General features: G+C 37.5%; 1 pseudogene; it reads left to right on the forward strand.

Annotated features, from left to right (window-relative positions):
* The first annotated feature begins 239 nt into the window (after window positions 1-239).
* On the forward strand, window positions 240-21,867 carry LOC121851929 (annotated as a pseudogene).
* Window positions 21,868-22,275: the final 408 nt, after the last annotated feature.

Below are 22,275 nucleotides of genomic sequence, written 5' to 3' on the forward strand. Positions count from 1 at the left end.
TTTAACATTTTGTAAGAATGTGTCGGTGAGTTGTGAGTGGTTATAAATGTTGAAACATGCGAGTGAAAAATACATGGGTCAACTTGGGTGACAAACATTTCGTTTACTTGGAAAAAATAAAGTAGGGCATGTCTTTGAGATTTTGATGACACTGTCCTGTTTTTTTAGTTTGAATGGTTTTTAGACTTGAGCGAAAGTTTTGAGTCCGAAATATTTTTGCGGTTTTCCAGGAGACCAAAATGTCCTCCATCACGTCTCCAAACATCCAGTTCAAATGGGATCCGAAAACCCTCGAAATTCGCACCCTCTCGGTGGAAAAGACCTTGGAACCATTAGTGCAGCAGGTGAAGCTTGTTTGTTATTGCACACACAATACCATCCATGATAAGCAATTGATAATTAGATTGACTTATTATTTAACTCCAGTAATTACCCAGGTCACAAATAAGGGGCATAGAGCAAATGTGACATTTGTAATGACACTTTTCCATTCAAGATGCAGGTAACACCTCTTTGTCGTATCCTGTTCCATTAACATGAGCACTATCCAGAGTGAAGTGAATTATCACCATGTAACACTGATGCCTACTGGAAAGCGAGGAAATTATACAAGTGTCGTTTAGTTTACAAATCCATTTAAGTGTAGACGGTTTGTTTTGATTATTGTTCTAGTTATATATTTTTTCACGGAAAAAAAGACATCAACGCTGCATACTTTTGTGCTATCTTAATATATGAAATTCACTGTCTAGTCAATGTATACATTATTAAGCTAAAAATATCGTGTCAGTGTAAAGTGCTGTCACATCCACGATATGGAAATAGCTGCAGTATGTTTCCCATCGCTCACACATAAAGCCACTGAAAAATCTAGTCATGTCTGCAGGTTACGGTGATGTCATATGGACCCTGTGACACTGATAACGTAATGGACTGCACAATGTTCAATGCAGCCTTTGACGGTACGTTTCAATTTGTATTATTTTCTATTTAGCACTTGCATGTCCACGATTAAATGTATGTTTTAACATTCTTTAGGTGACTACTTTGGTGAATATCAACAGCAAGGGACCATCCAACAAGAAGAAAGGTCGCTCCAAGAAGGCCCATGTGCTCAGTGCTTCAGTGGAAAAGGCCACACAAAACTTTATTGACAAGGGAGACCAGATTGCCCGTGAAAGTGAATATCTCAAGGATGAACTTATGGATGCAGTTGATCAAGTCCGCACCCATGGTAAGGCTGTAGTTGTAATTCTTGTGACTCTTTAATGAACGATTTTGTGATAATTTAATATACCTATGGTACAGTGTGAATGGTGTTTCTTTGCAATCATTAAACATTTAAAATGTATGTAAACAAAATGTGAACGCGTATTACAGTATTAATGTAATATTTCCGTTTTATAATTGGAAAAGTTTATTTTTCTGGAAGCTTAGCTTCACCTGTGAAATGGACTCCTGTAAACATATGAGTAGCAAAAATGTTCATTGCCAAGTGTAAATGATTAATGTTACAAGCACTTATTGTTTTGCTCAGGATTGACAATTGCAAGCAAAACATTACATTACTAGATGGAAATTACCATTGGAAATAATTTGAAGTCAGTTTTTTTTTTAATGTTGCTGAAAACTACTTGGCAAATAAATTAATACACAATTATTGCATTTTCCAAAATGTATGAATTGGAAAAAAGGACCACCATTCTTGAATACGTTTTTCGGTGCTTGCATCTGCTTTGCTCAGGCGAGAGCATGCGTTCGGCAGCCGGGGAGTTTGCTGATGACCCGTGCTCGTCAATGAAACGTGGGGCGATGGTGCGCGCTGCTCGTGCCCTGCTCACGGCTGTGACTCGTCTGCTCATCCTCGCTGACATGGCCGACGTTATGAAGCTCCTGCGACACCTGCGCATCGTGCGTTCTTTGTACTCTTGTGAATGTTTCTGCCCTTGGTGAATTTGTAATGCATGTACACGTTTCTTTTCTCAAGTATAGAACATTTATGGGTATGAGTTCGGAGATAATGCGTGTATTTTGGTTTTACGAGAGGAGTGTTTCGTTTAGAAAATGTTTTTTGCTTTCATAGAGCTGAGATGGCTTCCCACCTTTTCACAAACGCTCTATACAACCCTTAAACTAACTTAAATACATGACTTACAAATATCATTGTCCGGATAGTTTTTTTACAATTTGGAAATGAATTTCAGTTCAGCAAACTCCCATCGTGATATGCATACATTTGTTAAACCATTCTATTTTGATGTAAGTTTGCACATCTGCATGCATATGTGCATTTGTATTTTTGCACAGTGGAATCCCCTTATGAAATAGATGCTCTGTAATTTGGCTGGTCCGCCAGCTTTTTTCTAATTACGAGAGTGACGTATTGCTTGTCTGCTGTTTGTCTCTGAGCTACGGTTTAAATTCCATTCCTATGAGGAAGGCTCGTTGCCCTGCTGTTGACGGTACTCAAATTGCTCTGAAAGAGGTGCAGTGCTTATTCCACTTGCGAGTTGGATATGAATCTGCGGCCTTTGCATGAGATGTGCACTCTTAACCACAGCACTTGGTACACTGTTGTGCAGTAATGCATGAACATTTGCTGTTGGCTGTAATGATCAGTAATTTAAAAGTGTCCTTCCTGCTGTATGTATTAGGTTGAAGAAACCCTGGAGAAAGTGCGCATGGCTGGAAGTCAACAGGAGCTTGCCAACACTTTTAAGAAATTTGGCCAGGAGATGGTGACTCTAAACCATCTGGCAGCCAGACGACAGCAGGTACGTAGGTGCTCTTGTTATCATGTAAGAAATATTGTGTTTATGCCCCAGAGTGTATATAAATATCCAACTACATATGAAGAATAGCTTGCAAATGAAACATCTAAGTAAGAAATTGTATTAAAACACTATTTTGGTAAATTTAAATACTATATATTTTTAAGTAACAGTTTACCACAAACCAGTGTGGTGCAGAGCTCAGGGTCTTGTTTACAAAGCTGACCCAGTGTTTGCAATTCCACATCCTTGTGGCTGGGGCAAGCTTAATCTATTGGAAAGCCCACCATTATTGACTTCCCAAAGTGAAACACGTTTGTCTATCCAACAGGAATTAAAGGGCTTATTTGACCCTATCAAGGGTTTAAACTCACAACCTTTAACTTGCAAGCCATTTGCTCTATCTGTTGTGCACCCTGACTGTTTATACATTATGCATATAATGAATGTTAATGTAATATGTACAATGTACTTTGGAGGTAATGCCATGTAATGTTATTAATGCTTGCATCATTGGGAAACCAGTCCTATAGATGGAATTAAAATTCCCCCTTCTCCCCAGCAATGGCGTGTGCGTTGCTAGGGGCAACCCCCGTCAGCTGTCTCACGCATGCGCAAATGTGTGCTTTGGCGCGCTCAGTGTATTAATATAATAAATTGTTAATTGAACTACTTTAAAGTTGACGGATGTGAAATCGGAATAGCGCTGGCTCACCACGGGGCTTATCGCGTGGTACCTGGGAACTTTTTTTATGTCAACCCCATGGTTCACGAGTCAAATCCTTCAAGTTTAGTTCACAGACACACAGACAAAAATGACTTATCGCAAAGATTTCAATAGAGATCCAAATCGTATTGAAGTTGTAAAATGTGAGAGCTTGCTTGTGAATTTCTAAGTATAAAGGGCAATGCGTGATAATTTCTACCGTGGAAGCATACACAATACATGCCATGCCATGCCATTAAATTAAATATTTTGATAAGTGGTTCTCAAAGTTAATAAAATTAAAGGAGGTGCATTTTGACAAGTGGACCAGTATTATTTTAGGCATTTAAAATTTCCCCTCCCACCCCCCAAGTCCACATAAATGCCAAAATGTGTTTCATGTTTGCACATTATTAGAAATAATAGTGGAGCAAGAAGTCTGATGAATTGTATAAAGCAGTGTTCAGGTTAACATACTCCAAAACAGGTACCAAAAGGGAATGTTTAACATGAATAATTAACGCAACTTATTCGTGGGCAAATTAGTTGTACGTGTTTTATTTCTCGTTGGTCTGTTTCATGCTGAAATAGACATACACTGGGCATAGGATAGGTACTATTTTGATTTATAAATATTTGGCAGATTAAAAAAGGATTTTTTTTTTACCATGAATGGCCTTGACTTTGTATGATTTCATGTTCAATATAGTTAGTACATTACGTGGGACTGCTACAACTAAAACAGAACCAGTTTGAATTAAAGCCCTACATTGCACATTTTTCTTTGAAACTTTACTTGAAGAAGAATAATCACGCAGTAGTATTTACGAGTGGATATTTTTTCATTCCTTTTATAGTAGTGACAAGCAACCAAGGACTGCTTAATTTAGCACTTTTTTGTATTTCGGTGCTGCCTTTGTCAAGCAGCAAAATGCTTCTAGGCTTGTAGCTTGCTCAGCAAAGGATAATGACTGCATTCATTGAGTTGACTCGTGCATTGACTTTGTACAGTGGTAAGTTGGGCCTTTTTATCTTTGCCTGTTTAATGGGAATGGATTTTGAAGTGATTTAAGCGCTTACAAAAAAAACAATGCATGGTGTTGTGTAGGACCTCAAGGACCCACGCCTGCGTGATGAGATGGCAGCAGCACGTGGGAGCCTGAAGAAGAATGCTACCATGCTGTACACGGCTTCACAGGCCTTCCTCAACCACCCAGATGTGGCGGCCACCAAGGCCAACAGAGACTACGTCTACAAACAGGTCCAGGAGGCCATTGCCAGCATCTCCAATGCTGCTCAGGCAACTTCCGTGCCCAGCCGCACGCAGGCCGCAGACAATGTAGGCGAGCTGGCTGCTGCCCTCAATGACTTTGATGTAAGTCAATTGTGTGCTTGTTTTGGTTTCACATTGAGGTATAGCATTTTGTACATAACCACTCGGAGGAAAGTATGTAATAATTAGAAATAGTTACTTGTCAGTAGTTTTACAAGATGCAGGGTGTACTTTGTTTTTTTATAACAACAAATTAAGTTTTAATGCTTGCGTGTGATGTTACATTGATAATTGTGTGTGCTACATTGAACATACAAAACAGTATTTGCGTTAATATCTGAAATTACGTAAAAGGAGTGAACCTGCTATTAATGGGAATTGTATTATCAATTATATATTGCAGTTATAGTTGTCCATATTAATCTGTAGATAGGTATTTTTATAACTTTAAAACTGACATTAAAGCACTTTTACATGCTATAAAATTGCAAGTGACTGACGGTGGCCTTATTCTACTTTGCTGGCTTGGGCATCACTTAGAACACGTCCCTAAAAAATGTTAATCTAAATGTAATTTCTATTGGCACCCCGGAGAACCCACAGATATCATTTTTCATCACCGCAATGAAATAGAAAAAAAAATCTCCCTTTGCAGTATCCAAAATGAACATTTATGGTTTTCGGATGATTGCGAATGTAGAAATATTTAGTCGACTTGGTTGAAAAAAGTTCACTGGACCAAACCCCTATTTGCTATTTGAAATTATGCTTTTGGATTTAAAGTAGAGATTTTTAACAAAGTTTGAGGTCCCTATCTGTATAAACAAGATTACCAGAATTAACACTGCGGCCGATGTCAAAAATATACATCTCATACAAGACCCCACCTTCGACCCCTCCCCCGTTTCAACCTTCCATCGTTTCAACCTTCCACGTGCCAATGGTCGACCAGCGACAGAATTGGGACCGGGCATGGCCGATGCGGCCACCCGATGCAAAGATTCGGCGGTCTGCGAGTGCGGCCCCCAATCCAAACGATCGACCACATAAACAGCGGATGTCTTCATTCCTTTAAAGAGGAAGGGACGAGATCCCCTCTGCGTCTGAACAGACAATTGAGTGGATAACAAATCTAAAATTGCATCTTTAATCTGCTGCTATGAATCCATACGAAAGAAGAAGACCAGAATTCATGTCGCTTTGGTGCGAAAGATCAGCGAATATATAAAATTAGGAAAAAGCTACTCGGTGATACCTACTGTGTGGCACTGTTTTCACAAATGATGCATTAAGTTGTACTGATAAAAATTATGGACTGTGCTGCCACCTGCTGTTATTGACGAATGTGTTATTTTGGAAATTAATGTACAAGCATCCTTGGTGTGCACGGACATAAAAATATGGCAAACATCACAGGATGGCTGCCCGAGACATTTTAGGTTGTGTTCATAAAATGTTATTTGCCTTCCATTGAATTTATCATACGTAAAGTTTTTTTTTTAATGAAAGCAGTAATACCATAATTTTGGCATAAATTTGCATTGTTATGAGTGAAATTGGCTGTAGAAAAGTAATTGTGCAAGTCTTAGTTTTACAATGACAAACTTGATATTCTCAGTTAATATCGGTCTTATGTTGCATTTATTTATTGGTACCGTTTAAGATTTGTTCTGGTATTGATAATGATAGTTTGTACAAATGTATTTATTTTGCAAGGGGTTACACTGACATTAGCAGGGGGAAGGGGGTAGTAGTATACAGCTGTATATCGATAATGCAACTCCCTGGCCAGATTTTACTTGTGTATTGTCAAAAATATTACAAAGGACAATTTGTGGTGTATTTTTGCGTCATCTACTCTTAGATTGAAAATAGAAATTATTTGCAATCCAAGTGTGATCTTCCGGGTCAGCCGGAAGGACACTCTTGGATTACGACTGACTGCGAAAACCTACGTACAAAGGACATTTTTGGTGTTTTCAGATGCTTAGCGGAGCATAGAACTGAAAAATACAGTGCATTCTCATAATACCCCAGTTGACATGACGAATGCTTGGCTTGCACTTGTCTGATACATTCATAAACAACGTATTGATTTAATCTGATGTATTTAAGCAAACTTGGAGACCTGTTCAGATTAAGATCGCTTGGCTTAGGAAACATGGGTTTCTATTGGCTAAATTAAGTACTTGTTTTCTGGTGAGCTCGTTCCCAATCGGCTTCATCAGAAAATAAATGTGTACCTTGCAGACCAAGATTGTGCTGGATCCCAAAACCTACAATGAGGCCCGTATGCGTCCATCGTTGGAGGAGCGTCTGGAGAGCATCATCAGTGGAGCAGCTCTGATGGCAGACTCCTCCTGCACTCGGGATGATCGACGCGAAAGAATTGTGGCCGAGTGCAACTCTGTGCGTCAGGCCTGCAGGACTTCTGACCGAGTACATGAACAATGTAAGTAGACGTGTGCTCGTGCCAAACTTCAAAAGTGCACCATGGAAGTCTGTGATGAACCTGGTCTTTCATGGTTAAAATTATGCTTGGAGAATATAATGTTCGTGTAACGGAAGCTCGCTTCCTATTTTAAAGGTTTTGCATGAACATTTTACTCTTGGGCATTGAAATGGTTTGTCTCTTACCAAACAAAGCAGGAGAGTCTTCAGCTTATCCAATATTTAAAAAATATAAAAGGTTATCAAGTTTAAGCATTGAGAATAATGCCCTTTAGCCCCTTTGCAGTTTTGTGAAATACCATAACCTGCTTATAATGCTTATTGGCGTGTAATGTTTATGGATATGAAACATTTGTAAGTACATTGTACTTTGTACTGCACAAATATGTATCTTGAAATTTTAAGTTAATGTGATTTGGCTTACAGTTGCACTGCTTTAAAGTTAATTGCAATATGGTTCAGTAAATGTGCTGAAGACACTAGTTTTTGAAAGTGCAAGTTTCTTATGACCCTTATTTATTGCAAAAATTGCACTGCCGACTTAAAATGGTGAAGCCGTGAAAGATTTAATCTGATGGAAAGGCCACGTGCCCGTAGCCGCATTGGTATACTAAAATGAATTATGAACTGAGTAGGGGAAGGCTTCTGGCTGAAAATGCAAGCACCTTGCAGCGCTTAAAAGCCATTACCATAAAATCCCTTGCAGAGGCTCATATGGTCACTTCCGACAGCTCTCAATAAATGGCGAGATGGCGATCGAGATGGGCGAGTGGATTTTTCATTATGTGATTGTGTTCCTTGATATGGGCCCAGCGTTATTACTTTCCTGCACAGTAGGCTGTTCCCATGTGGATTTTTTGATTGTGACCTGCATAAATGAGGCTTCTCATTCATGTTTTTTTTACCTTCCCCTCGCCTTTTATTCGTGGTGGTTTACAAGTACAAAGAGACACGTTCAAATTAGTTGTTAAATATACATTATTTTCTATAATAATTAATCTTCATATTTTATAAAACATATGCTAATACTATACCAGTTTTAATAATTTTAATTTGCTTTACTGGGCTGAACATCTAAATTCAATGGTGTTGTGTGGTTGTAGGTTTGACAGTAATTTGACATTTCAATGGGAATCTGCTTAATGGTTGAAGTTATAAAATGTAATTTAGCATTGCTTTCATTAACAATGGAGCATTTGACCAAATGTATTGTTCCTATTGTCATAAAATCATGAACTACTTGGGTGCATGAATCATGTTAACGTGTCTATTTTGGCATTTAACTGTATTTTCAAATATATTTTGAATCAATTTAGTTTGGCAGACACTAAACCTATTACATGTGTCTTGAAAAATGCAAAGTGTTTCTTGGAATATTTTTGTATCATTTTATATCATCTACATTAACATAGACAATTCATGCCTCCATTGTTTTGCGTTCAATATTTAACAAGTAATAAATAAATAAGAATTCAAACTTATTCCCTGATCAAATCTAATAAGTGTTTCAAATAAAGCACTAGGTTAGGCTTTTGAGCCTGTTAAATTAAATGTATGGTGACAGTTTGATTGCAAACTGCTGTGTAGCAATCAAAATGAATTGAAAATTTAACCCCCACTGACGAGGTACAGATGAATTGCTTGTCTATCCTATTGCTAATTTAAGCTGTCTTCATATTGCCTTTTAACATTCTATTAAGGACAGTGCAGTTCTGCATATTTTAGTGCTGATCTTTAATGGAGTTTAGTGGCATTGCAAGTCATGTTAGTATTCTTTATGGAGTGCTCTTGTAAGCTTGGGTGTCATTACGAACTATAGCGGGTACTTTTGATATTTTGATGCTTTGGACGGTAATGTTCACTTTTGTCATTTCTCTTTGCTGTCGAAACAACAATTGGTGACATAATTAATGTTTCTCGGGGAAATGAAAACAATGGATTTTAGCTTAAGGACAATTTCTTGTTAAATTGTCTCATGTCTAATTCATGGTCGGTGATCAAAGTATGCACTGCACTGAATTTAGCAACTGAAGTTGGATTTCCATCCATGGTAAAAATTTGTGATAAGCGATAGGCGAACCAGTCCCCATCACCAATCTGCACTGACCAGCATGGTGAAGAATGGTCAAACAACTCCCTCAATCAAGTGTGAGAATGCTTTCTCTTGCATAACAGAAAGTGCTGCACATATAAAAAAACAGTACCGTTGGCAAAGAACGAGAATGTATCTGATACTTTTATCTTCAGCTTTTCAGATACGTAATAATGGCATTCTTTTGAATTCTCATGCAATTATATTTGTTGAATGTCTTAAATAAAAAAAAAGTCTGACACACTTCTTTTTACCAAATAAAAAGCAATTTCATTGGTGTGCAGTATAATGAGCCCTTAGCTTGTTTCTCAGGTAATTGTAATACCAAAATCATCCAAATATTTTATTTCCCTCGCTTATCCCGTGGGTTTGGTGTTTGGGGAGAGCTACATTATTATTTGTTTTGAGCGAAAAGGCATTACACGGTGTGATTAACATTGCATTTAGAAGTGGCACCTTGGGTGCTGTGCATGCTAACCTGACTTCGCTTGGAGATTCGGTCAAAAGTTAACATTAATAGGCATGAAAATAACCAACTTTTTAAAAATCTAACGAACATAGTTGTTAATGACATTAATGATTAACCTCCCCAGTGTTTGCAAAGTACCATGAAATGAAAAAGTGTTTTGCTTGTATTTCCTCTCATCACGTAATTATTTCTCAACACATGTTAATTTGTCATTCTTGATCAACAATTAAGGTTTATATATTGCTGTAAACCTTAATTAAATTTAATTAGACGCTGGTTTAGAGCCAGCGTTGGTACAATTTTCACAGCACTGTACTGAAATGACCAGGTGCATGGAATTATTGGTTGACTTGAATGTGCATTGGCCGTTAGGCAAGTAATTGCCAACTTTACAGAAGCAAAGTATTTATCATGTCTTGGTGTAATCAGCTTTCGAGCACTGCCTGTATTCGGGCACGATGATAAATCCATGGAAGGAAATTTCACGCTTGAGATGACAACGGTCACACTCAGCTGCAAACGAGGCTGTGTTGCCAGGTTATACAGTGATAAATAAGGTACAGAATCCACCAAAGGGTTTGCATGGTACTCTGTAAATTTGAAGATTGATGTGGCTTGATCAGTGTTCATTTTTAAGTCTCGTGCTGCTTAAAAGCATTCCACATTTGTAGTATTAAAATGTATATTACTAGCTTGTTTGCCCGTCCTAGGATGGAAGCTGTAATATTTATGAAAAAATTGAGCAGAGAGTAATTGTATCTTGGGTAAATTTAATGGTAGTGAATCTTGCACCAAAGTATGTCATAAAACACCTTCATGTCACTAGCACTATATAACTGACCTTCAATTTGTTCGAATTCCCTGCTCTGATACTTTATTCTCTTCTGCTTTCGATCGCTGGGGTTTAAATAAATTGGAATTCAATACAATATCTGGAAAATAACCGAGAAATTTATTTTACCATAATGTAGAAGCAGAAATGAGACTTACCTTTTGTCTCAAGTGCTGAAGAAATAAAGACACCAAATCCACTTTGTTGCTGCGTAGAATTATTTATTAGATTAGCTTTCAATAAAGAAACGTCAAACTTAAAGCAAATTTGCGAAATAAAAATTCCACTCGACCTGCGTGAGTGTAAAATCCACCCGCTCATGATTATTAATGATGTGGGAGGGGGTGCGGCATGTGGAAGTGACGTCACGTACGTTACACACAAACAGACATTCTTGGCTCATTATCGTAGTAATTTGCTCTCCAGTGAGTAAATAGAAACAAGACCGACCTTCACAATGAGTGGTGTAGTTTGCCTTTTTTCCACTTCAACATTGTTTTTTTTAATTATCCTTAACATATTTGTTTGATTGGTTTAAAAACGAATTAAACTGTGAAACTTCCCTGTTTACGCGGAAAGATACGAATTGCTTAAATACCATTTCTATTTGTAATACCTTGCCACCTTGCAGATCTTTTACCAAACGTTGGCACCAAGAGCATATTTTGTTTACATTGTATGGAGTAATTAAAATGTACGCATTCAATGCATAACACCACTTATGGTTATGAAATCAACCAGTGCTCTGCATATGTTGTGTTAAACTGGAAGGTGCAACAGACAGAAATTGATTCTTAGCATTCAGTGACTAATTTTTGGCCAGCTAATCAAACTGGCCAGAAAAATGCATCACAGCATTGTTCCAAAATAACAGATCCTTGAATGTTAACCTTTAAGCTTAACTTGGGTTCATTTTTAGTTTTTAGATCAAGTCTAGTTGGTATAATGGAGTGGATTTTTAGCATGTGGTATGGAACTTTATTAACCTAGATTTTTTTTTTGCATTGGTGATACACTAATGAGAAGTAAATATGTATAATTGGAACTATTTCTCTGGATTTGGAAAAGCACATGTCATAAAAGTTTAGTTCCATCTGCATTTCTAGTTGGCGATTTGATAATTACACAATCTCCTTATGCATGATCGATAGTGAGCTGATTGAAATGCCATTGCTGGCCTCCTTGCAAAATTGCTTCGGTGTCTATATTCCACTTGCACCAGGATTTATAGTGCACAAGTTGGAATGTTAGCAGAATGCATGTAATTAAAATGAAACCAATTTTAGCCCAACCTTTATGTTCATGCTTTTAGCAAGCAAAACTCAATTTCGGAGGGCATTTCGACACATTCTATGACAATGAGATGTATTCAAATTAATGTGGATCGTTTGGTATAGTTTTAGCTCTGGTTATGCTAATTATAAAAAAAAAAATTGTTGAGCGTGTGCTCAAAAGTTTTATGCTTGTATAGACAAGTGGTGGCATGCATATAAGTTATTTTTTTTAATGTCATATTGCTGATAATACCTATCTAGAATTGTTGTGCTTGGCGTTCAAAATGGAATAGAATACGAGTTGACATTTTCAAAGTAATGCATGACAATGTGCTGATATGTAAACATTTATAATTCCCTGCCTCTAGAATATGCATACGAGTGTTAAAGCTACGTATATTTATGAAGGGAATTCGTTTATTGGGCATGTTAATTATCACATTATGGGTGTTATCACAAAGGATATAGTTTTGCCAGTTAAGGTGTCTTACATCTCTCACGGGCATAGTGAATGGCCCTCAAAATATTAAAACATAATTTAAAATGTTCTTGGTATCTAGAAGAGTGTTATCTTCCAGCCATATACTATGAATAAATTAATGTCTTGCACTTCGTTTTCAATGGATTTACAGAGGTGTTGTGTTTTAAATGGTTAAAATAAAAAAAATGTTGGGATACTGCCATGGTGTAATAGTGAGCACACTGGACTTGCAATCCAGAGGTTTAGATCATCAGATCTCGATTGGTGGGGTAAAGTGTGGGTGCTCCCATGTCTTCCATGGCCTCCAGCCAGCATGAGTAGGCCAAAATATCCTCCAGAGGGTGGTGTCTAGAGCTCCCTTGAGGAGAAGCGCTTAAACCACAAGTCGCACAAGAAAGCGATGGCAGGACTACTGCACCTTTAACTGTTTACCTATTATGTTAATCATATTTTAACAAACATTTGAGGTGGTGACTTTAGTGGAAAATATAAATGGTCTTGGTTTCAATATCGCTCTTACATCACTGGCTACAGATTATATTCTGTTGTCATCTGAATTGTGTAAACCTACACTTTAAAAACTGCAAAAGCAACAAATAGGGAATTGACATGACCTTAATATTTTTTTCAGGCTGGTCGCAAAGAGCCCACTGATGTGCTCAATGTGGCAATTGACAGAATGTGCCAGAAGACACGAGATCTTCGCAGACAGGTGAGAACTTTACCCTTCGAGTGATACTGTGAGGAAGTGTTTAAGCTTGCAAAGCAGTTTCCTTTTTCTCTTTCTAGTGAAATGTACATTGTTGTTTGAATATGTATAATGTTCTTTACTGCATTGCAACTATATATGCAGATTTACATCTAGATACGCCTAATTAAATACGTGCAGCGGTACTACAATTTGACCGAAAAATTGAGTTATTTTCCTCCCATTATTGTATTTAAAACTTAATATTTCGTGCAACAATTAGCTTGGAAATTAATGTTCTTTGAATTTGCATTATATAGCTAGTTATGTTAAGATACTGTAGGTATTAATGCGCTCAAAGCAATTTCCTGTCTTGTTAGGAGATTATTACATGTACGATAAATAAACTGTAGCAAGTAAAATTTTCCTTGGAATGTTGCATTTACCAAGGTGTGTGTGTTAAGTGGAGCATGTCTATTTTTAACACATTGAAGGGCAGCTTGATGGATGCCCAAGTTCATTTTTAATGCACTTTACATATACACACATCCACATTTCGGAATGCTCCTCGTAAAAGAATACACGATTATCTTCCAGTGACTGCTCGCTATTTAGAACAGCTTTACATTGTGAGTAGTGTATTAAGTATTAATATGGTACACATGAATTTGATTTGGTTTTCAGTGGATTTTAATGGCATTGTGGTTTTAATTGTGTTTTTGTCATGCAAAACATTCTTATTCCTGAGCAGGCTGTGCCAGCTCTTATAAATCTCCCTTTGTATATGTTTGCTTAATTAATATTTAATTGTCCATTTCCTTGGTTGCTTTGTGGGTTGTCGCGTTGAAAATATTTTTTTAGGATTTAGCAGCTGAAAGCACAGATTTTATAATTACGAAGATTTGACCATTGTTAGAAAATTTATTGAGTGTTAGTAGAGCTCACTGCTTGTGCAATGCAAATATTGTTCTGATTCTGGAGCATTGTAGGGTGACCATTATTTTAGTACGAAAACGTTTGCACATGTAAATAAAATGTTAACTTCATTTGTATTTTTAAGATATTTTATTTTTGTGTAATTGCAATATTTTGCAAATGTAAAATTGTCATGAAGGGAAGAAAATAACTTTTCAGAGCTTCAAAGTGTTGCTTTAACATTTCCTTGGCTCGTGTGTTTCTTAGCTGCGTAAAGCTGTGATGGACCACATTTCTGATTCCTTCCTGGAGACCACTGTGCCCCTTCTTGTGCTGATTGAGGCAGCCAAAAAGGGCAATGAAAAAGAAGTGAAGGAGTATGCCCAAGTTTTCCGTGAGCATGCCAACAAACTGGTGGAGGTGAGCGGTCTTTTTACCTATTGTGTGCAAGTTCCTCACCTTGAATAACCTCCAAGAAAAGAGCTATGACTTGGTGAGATGGATACTGATTGTCAAGAAAATCAGAACGTAGGCTCTGAAATACGATTGTACGTGAGTGTTTGTTCATCACGTTTTTTTTACACAAAGCATCGAAAGCCATACTGGAAACGGATTCCTTTCGATTGGAAATTATTAACACGATAATTGTTTATTTATTCTATTTGCAAATACTTGAAATACAATTCAAATTTGTTTCCGTGAAAAATGTACATTTTCTCAAAAAATATCTACATATGGCCGAGTTGATGTGGGTTTGTAACCAAATTAACTGGAATATGCCTGATTCTGTCAAAAATAAAGCTTTGCAGGGTTGAGATTGGATAGTGCTTGAAAGGGTGACCACCATGCACAAAAGCTTGTTATGGGGCTTTCATGGCCAAAAGGTGGCATCATTGGGCAGTGCAGCAAAATCCATTTGTTGTCCTGTACTTTTGTGCTCCCTTGTCTTTGCTCTCCACCTTGCCAAACGCAATGGCCGGTCTGGTGAAGTATGGTCAAATAATATCCACAACTCACACGATGTGGTGTGGCCCTCATCCAGCAGTGGATTGACAACAGGGCTGTGCATATGTGCATTTATATGCATGATGCCACACAATTCTTGTTGGAATGTAAGCATTCAAGCACTTAGGCTGGTAAATAGTGCCGACATGTCCTTGCATTCTGGCAAGCAGCCAACTTGATTGCAAATCACAAATATTGCTTGGTGTAAACATTTGCCCAAGCAACACACATAGCTTTTGATGCTTTGTGTTTTTTCATAATGTTAATTAATTTGGGGCACTTATGAAAGGTTATGGAACGAATCCCACTGAAATTAATCACATGCTTTCTGAACATTAAAACATCAGTTTATAATGTTCAAAGATTACCATTAATTTAGATTACAAACTTTATTTCATTGAAGAAATGCAGTAGGTTCTGTTTTGTTATAGTCCAAAAACCTTTCTTTAGATAATGAGTCCTATGATTGTGTGCATATTTAAATATCCTGACATTTCCCCATTTGTCACTTTTTATTCATTAAATAATGTAATGTAATGGCAGCTGCTTTAATTAACAGAAATGTCTTCATAAGGTTTTCTTTTTAATATTTAAAGAGTACAAGAATAAAAGTACCATAACTCATTAAAGGGGGAGTCTGACAAGTGACACATTGACCAGTGTTATTCTAAATGTTAATATAATAATGTTCTGAAAATAAGTGCTTCGAATGATGCTTGCCTTGAAGAGAGAGAAAGAATACATGGATAAGAAAGTGCATAAGGTTAAATACATAATCCAAACTTTAAAAAAGCAAGTGGATTTGGGCAGGACATGTCACTCCAAGGGGATAGTGGCAAACGGTAAAGATTAATAAATGAGTGGCAGCCATGGGATTAAAAGCATCTGAGAGATGTCTTCACGGGAGATGGAGCAATGAAAGCAGCTCTCGTGTAGTTGCTAGGTGATTACATTTTAGAATCGTGAGATGACAGCAGTTTTGGAAGGCCTTGATTCTGCAGTTGGATTGAAATGTTTAACAACAGGAAGCATATGAAGAAAAAAAATTTCATTAAAATGTGGAATGTTACATTACCTCCTTTGATTACATTTCATGTATGCTTATTGAATGGTTTGCAAAATATATAGAACCGTGCTGTACTTGAACGTTTTGTTATACGTGTGTGCATAATTTTAAATTCATTCTTGCAGGTGGCCAATCTCGCCTGCTCCCTGTCCAGCAATGAGGAAGGTGTGAAACTTGTCCGCATGGCAGCACAGCAAATCGAGACATTGTGCCCTCAGGTTAGAATGTGTGTGTGTTGGATTGCATATAATGCCTACTTAATTTCCACGTTAACATTAACCCATTCATGCCACGATAAATGTCTCAATTTAAGAAGAAAAATCCGTGAAACGTTTGCTTTATTATAACATGTGCTTGAATGCTTTCAGCGCCCAACTGTTTAACCCGTTGTCAAATATTGCCGACTCCAATTATCCAGGTCATTAATGCCGCACTGACGCTGGCTGCCAAGCCCAATAGCAAGATAGCTCAAGATAACATGGATGTGTTTAAGGAGACTTGGGAAAACCAAGTTCGACTCCTCACCGAAGCGGTAGATGACATTACCAGCATTGATGACTTCTTGGCAGTCTCTGGTAAGCTGCTGTTTTTATTTTGACAAACCTATTTATGTATATTGTTAGACTTGTGTTCTTCTGTCAAGGACTTGCAAAATTAACCTTTAATTTCATACCGTCATTTATTTATTTTACTCATAATAAAAATAACCTAACACTTAAAATATTTACAACGTTATTTTGTGTGGGATCTCAAAACGAGCCATTTTATAAATAGATAAATTAACCTAATTAAGGCTATAAACATAGACCATGGTGACATAGAGGTAATGGATTGCTGTGACCTCAATACTTCATGAATAAGACCAATAAAATTACCCTGAAAGGCAAGGGGCAAACCATTAATCACGTACACAAAATAGCTATTTAGGTCCACCCCAGAAGTCAGCTGTGCACATATACAACTTAAATATGTATTGGATAAATATGCAGATTTTAGTTTTTTTATCTGTATTGTACTTGTACATGTTTTGATATCACATGATATGTGTATTTCATTGAAAAGCCCAGTGATCTGTGAGCTTCATTGCAGATGAAGGTCTCATTCATTTAAGGTGTACATGGGATAACCCTTTTTAATCTTAAGATCAGCAGGTACTTTGCAGCTTCCAAATTTATAATTACAAACCGATGCTTTGCAAATTGCATTCATATGATTGAATAAAGTATTCTATCCAGAGTGTGACACTGGCTATTTATAGCCAACTTCAAATGTATAATTGCTTCGTTACTTCCCGAGTTATTTTTTCTTTTATCTCAAACAGTTGGAATGCATGGTATCTTTTATGGAGTAGATGCGCAATGTTATGGATGGTTGTATACTACTGGATGCAGTTTATCTTGCTTTGAAGTATTTGTAATTCCAATAAGGGATGGATTAAATAACGTGTGGATTATCTGTTACAGTGACAGTCACGTCATTGCGTTTACCAGCGGATTCTGCGGGATGGTCCACTGCCTACATTATTTTGTTGTTGACATTTTCTCCGCTTGTCTTTTTTCAGAGAACCACATCCTAGAGGATGTGAATAAATGCGTGATGGCACTGCAGGAGGGCGATGTGGATGCCTTGGATCGCACAGCTGGCGCCATTCGTGGCCGCGCTGCACGCGTGGTTCATGTGGTCAATGGAGAAATGGAAAATTACGAACCGGGTATCTACACGGAGAAGGTGCTCGAGAGCACCACCATGTTGGCCGACAGCGGTGAGTGCTGTGGATAATCTAAAAGAACAAAGACATTGCAGATATGCCAACAACTCCATTGTGAAAAACCTGATTGTTAAAATACTGTATATGAATAGTGTTCAATTATGCGTTTGCTGTCGATGGCCTATTACTTTTTGACGTGGTTCAGTGTTTATAATGAATGATACATCTTTATTTAATTTGAAGCCTTTTGTTAATTCAATGCTGGCTGTTGCATTGGTCATAGTTAGCGTTTGATCATACTTCACCACTCTAGACTGTTGGTGAAGGGCAGGGGTGGCCCATGACATTTTCAGATATTCACTTCTGATGTTAACCGTGGCTTGGAATTGATCTCAAATAATTTGGTTCATAGCATAGTGGGCAAACCACTTTACATTTTACAGGTCATACTACTTTTGGGCATATATTTTTGACAATAATTAATATCAAGTACAATATAAACCACAGTATCACAGATTTTTTTGAAAATATCCCATTAAAGTTACATAGCATTCATGTTTGTTTGGTTTGTGAGGCGAGTCATTTTCTTTAAATGGCTGTTATTTATAATTAGTCTGTACTTTTACTTCAGTGGATTGCTGCCATTCTTTATTGACAAACATGTTCACAAATAACCATCATTCCTTTTCCCAGTGATGCCAAGATTTGCAGAGCAAGTGGAAAATGCAATAGATGCTTTGAGTTCAAACCCTTCAAGGCCCGTGGATGAAAATGAGTTCATCGATGCTTCTCGTCTGGTGTATGATGGAATACGTGATATCAGGAAGGCTGTGCTTATGATCAGGGTACGAAGTCATGCTTATATGGATTCATTGTTCTTTTATATTTAATATCTTCATGGATTTTTTTTACTTTGCATGTAATCGTAGCTAAAGCGTTTTCTGTACATGCCGTATCCTTGAAATCGTCGATTAACTTATTGCCATTTTTTTTATTGACAGACTCCTGATGAGCTGGATGACTCTGACATGGAGGATGAAACGGAAGTCCGCAGCTATACGAGCGTGAAGACTGAGAATGATCAGATCATTGAAGGGAGTGCTCGGGTAAATTGTTCACTTAAAAAAGAATATAAATTACAATTCCAACGTTGCTTCATACGGCCTGCATGAAAGTGATGCTTTTGCCAATGAATATGATAGACCATGCACAGCAGTAAACTTGTCTAGAACTCCATTTTATTGTTACCACGCAAAGAAGTTTGCTAATTTGTATTGCTCTTGAGTTTTTGTTGCATTATAGGGAAGAGCTGTGTCCACACTTACGTGGAGTGTGATCAGTAAAGTGATGGAAAGCTCTTGTCATTGCCCTCGGACATAAAAGGTCAACCTGGTGCATTTTTAACTAGATGTCAGTCGATTGCTGCAGCAACTGCGCAAGGTCTTTTTACTGATGAATAATGCTGGCATGCATCATGACAGTCTATTCACAGAAGTGTCCTCCATGTCAAAAGAGCTATTGTTTATTAACCGTGCCTCCCGGCAACCTGTTCAACAGCAGATTATGTAAAGTATGATGGGTCCATGACAAAATAGTAATGGTAATGGTTTCACCATTAACATTTGATCTCTTTAAGATTACTTGTGTATTAATAGGTATTAGAATATTTCCATATTAATGTAGTACTTTATTATGAGTTTTACCTTTTACAGTTTGTAGTTTAAATTGAGTGGGGTGGTTATTATTATTTTAAAATGTATTATCATGATGCATGTTTTTTCTTTCCCCTGCCATTACCATCCCTCATGGTCCTGTGATGCCACAATCTATCTCCTCGTACATAAATTGCTCTAATTTCACCACATGCAACACAGTGGTCGTTTCACCAGGATATGTTTGCTCCTGTGGTTACCATTATGATACCAGCTTTGTCCATTGGATCAATCGTCTCTTCTTTTTAGCAGTCAATTTGATTTGTCTGATTGGCATTTGTTCTCTGATGTATGTGCTTGAATTTCTTGTTTTCACCGAAATGTTTACAAGGTAAATTTTGACTTAACTTTCGTGACTGCAGGAATTCATATTCTTGGTTCTTTTTTCTCCACCTGATGAAGACCGCTTGTGTTGCGATTGAAACGTCATGGGTTTTTTGCTTTTATTTTAAATTCATTAAAAATTTTACTTTATTTTATTTTATATCTACGTGACTTACACCTGTTTTGATACATGTAATGCCAGGTTCTCATTATAGGCTTTTGGTTTCAATGGGCTACTGTCTAATGTTTTCAGCCAATATAAAATGTACACGATTGTTGTTGGTGAAACTGACGAAACACGTGTTTTGGTAGTGCTTTATGTGATTGTCTCGTTTGGTGTAGATATTTAGGCACCTTTGGCTTTTTATTAAGCTCAAGTGTAAACTGTGTGCTGCAATCTCTTCGACTTGTCAGGCCCTCATGGCTCAGCTGCCCCAAGAGGAGAAGGCCAAGATTGCTGAGCAAGTGGAACGCTTCCAGGAGGAGAAGAGCAAGCTGGATGCCGAGGTGGCCAAGTGGGACGACAGTGGCAATGACATAATTGTCCTCTCGAAGCAGATGTGTATGATCATGATGGAAATGACCGACTTCACCAGGTATTGTAGCCCTGCTGCATGTGATTTGGATTTTTTTTACTTGTTTGTCTTATGTCTGTTGCAAGTGCTTTTGTAAAAACGCATCATGCTGTGAAATAAATTGGATATTATGCTAGCATGTAACTTTAATGTAGGTTTTTGGTAACTTTAGTTTCAAACATTCTCTTGTTTTAAAAACTGATAAATGTAATACTTGCAAATGCTTCGTCTGTCAAGATACGTGGTGTTAATTGAGCAACACATTTAGTATTTTTAACAGTAATTCGGGGAAACAATTTGAGGATAATTATCATCAAAGCTGTAATAACGAGTTTTGCACCTCTGAAGTAAATTTCATAATTCATTACCATTAATACCTCTTAAAATGTTATGTCGTGTAACCTCTTTCTCACCCAATTGTTTTACATCTCTGTTGCAGAGGCAAAGGGCCACTGAAGAATACATCCAATGTCATTAATGCTGCCAAAAAGATTGCAGACTTGGGCTCTAAGATGGACAAACTTGCCGTGTTATTGCTGACCAGGTAATTGCAGATCCTGAGACTCTAAAGTGCATATGGTTGGTTGTTTCTGAATGCATGTATGTGTGCATGTCATAAAAAAATAGAAAAGCATTGTATGTTGAATTCAATTAATGGTGCCTGTTGAAATTGTGTTTTCTTTCCTGGACAGTGTCCAGATTCAGCTTCAAAGCAGGATCTGCTGGCCTACTTGCAGCGCATTGCCCTGTATTGCCACCAGCTGAATATCTGCAGCAAAGTAAAAGCTGAAGTTCAAAACATCAGTGGAGAAGTTGTTGTTTCTGGGGTAAGACTCATAACTTACTGGCATATATAAAATGTTTGAAAAATCTGTGCAGATATTTCTTTGTCTGCTATGGGCATAACATGATTCATGCCCGATGGCAATTTGAGAAGTAATTATTTGATTAAGGCATCTGTAATGTCTTATTTTTACCATCTCATTTCTTCTTTGTTCTGCATGTAAAGTTTTGTTTTACTTATTAACCTAAATGTAACAGCATACTATTTGCACAATTTGCAAGAATTGTAAATGATCAGTTCTCATATGCATGTTTTGATGTATTTATCTTATTGGTTTAAGAAATAATTTTATTTGAACAAAGGCATCTTAACATTCTTAGTCGGCAGTATACGTCCTTGAGGCTTTTGTGCATTTATTTTCATCAGAACTCATTACATGTTTGTGTATTCCTCTTTAGCTGGACAGCGCAACATCTCTGATTCAGGCAGCCAAGAACCTGATGAACGCTGTTGTACTGACTGTCAAGGCCTCCTACGTGGCATCCAGCAAGTTCCATAAGGTGCAGCATACCAACATCAACTCGCCGGTTGTGTCCTGGAAGATGAAAGCGCCGAGAAGAAGCCGCTGGTTAAGCGCGAGCGAGGTGATGACGTCAGCTCGCACGTCCGTCGGGGCTCGCAGAAGAAGCATATCTCACCAGTCCAAGCCTCAGTGAATTTAAGGGAAGAGAAACGTACTAGTGTGGCAGCAGCCTGGAAAGTTTTCTCCCCTGTTTGAATGACTTGGCTGTGTGTGTAGGCTAGGTTGTTAGCAAACTTGTACATACAAGTTTTTTTTTGTTCGCAAACTTGTGCGTACAAGTTCAGTTCAAGATGATTTTCATGGCTTCTAAAACATTGTCTCATGTGGGATTAAATCATTTTTAGTGGCTTGACATGTTGAAGCTATTCATTTTACCAAGTTAAATTGAAATTATTTTACTCGGTGGTTTAATAAACGGTTACTATTGTTTATCATTGCAAACATCTTTTCTACTTTAGTTTTGGTTTAGATTGGGTCACCTTAACCTAAATGTGTCTTGTATATTGTATGTGTTTTTTTTTAAGTGGGTGAATTTTATTGGTACCCATGGCACGAGTCATTTTACT

This window comes from Callorhinchus milii, unplaced genomic scaffold (genome assembly GCF_018977255.1).
Source record: "Callorhinchus milii isolate IMCB2004 unplaced genomic scaffold, IMCB_Cmil_1.0 Scaffold216, whole genome shotgun sequence".
NCBI classification, from domain to species: domain Eukaryota; kingdom Metazoa; phylum Chordata; class Chondrichthyes; order Chimaeriformes; family Callorhinchidae; genus Callorhinchus; species Callorhinchus milii.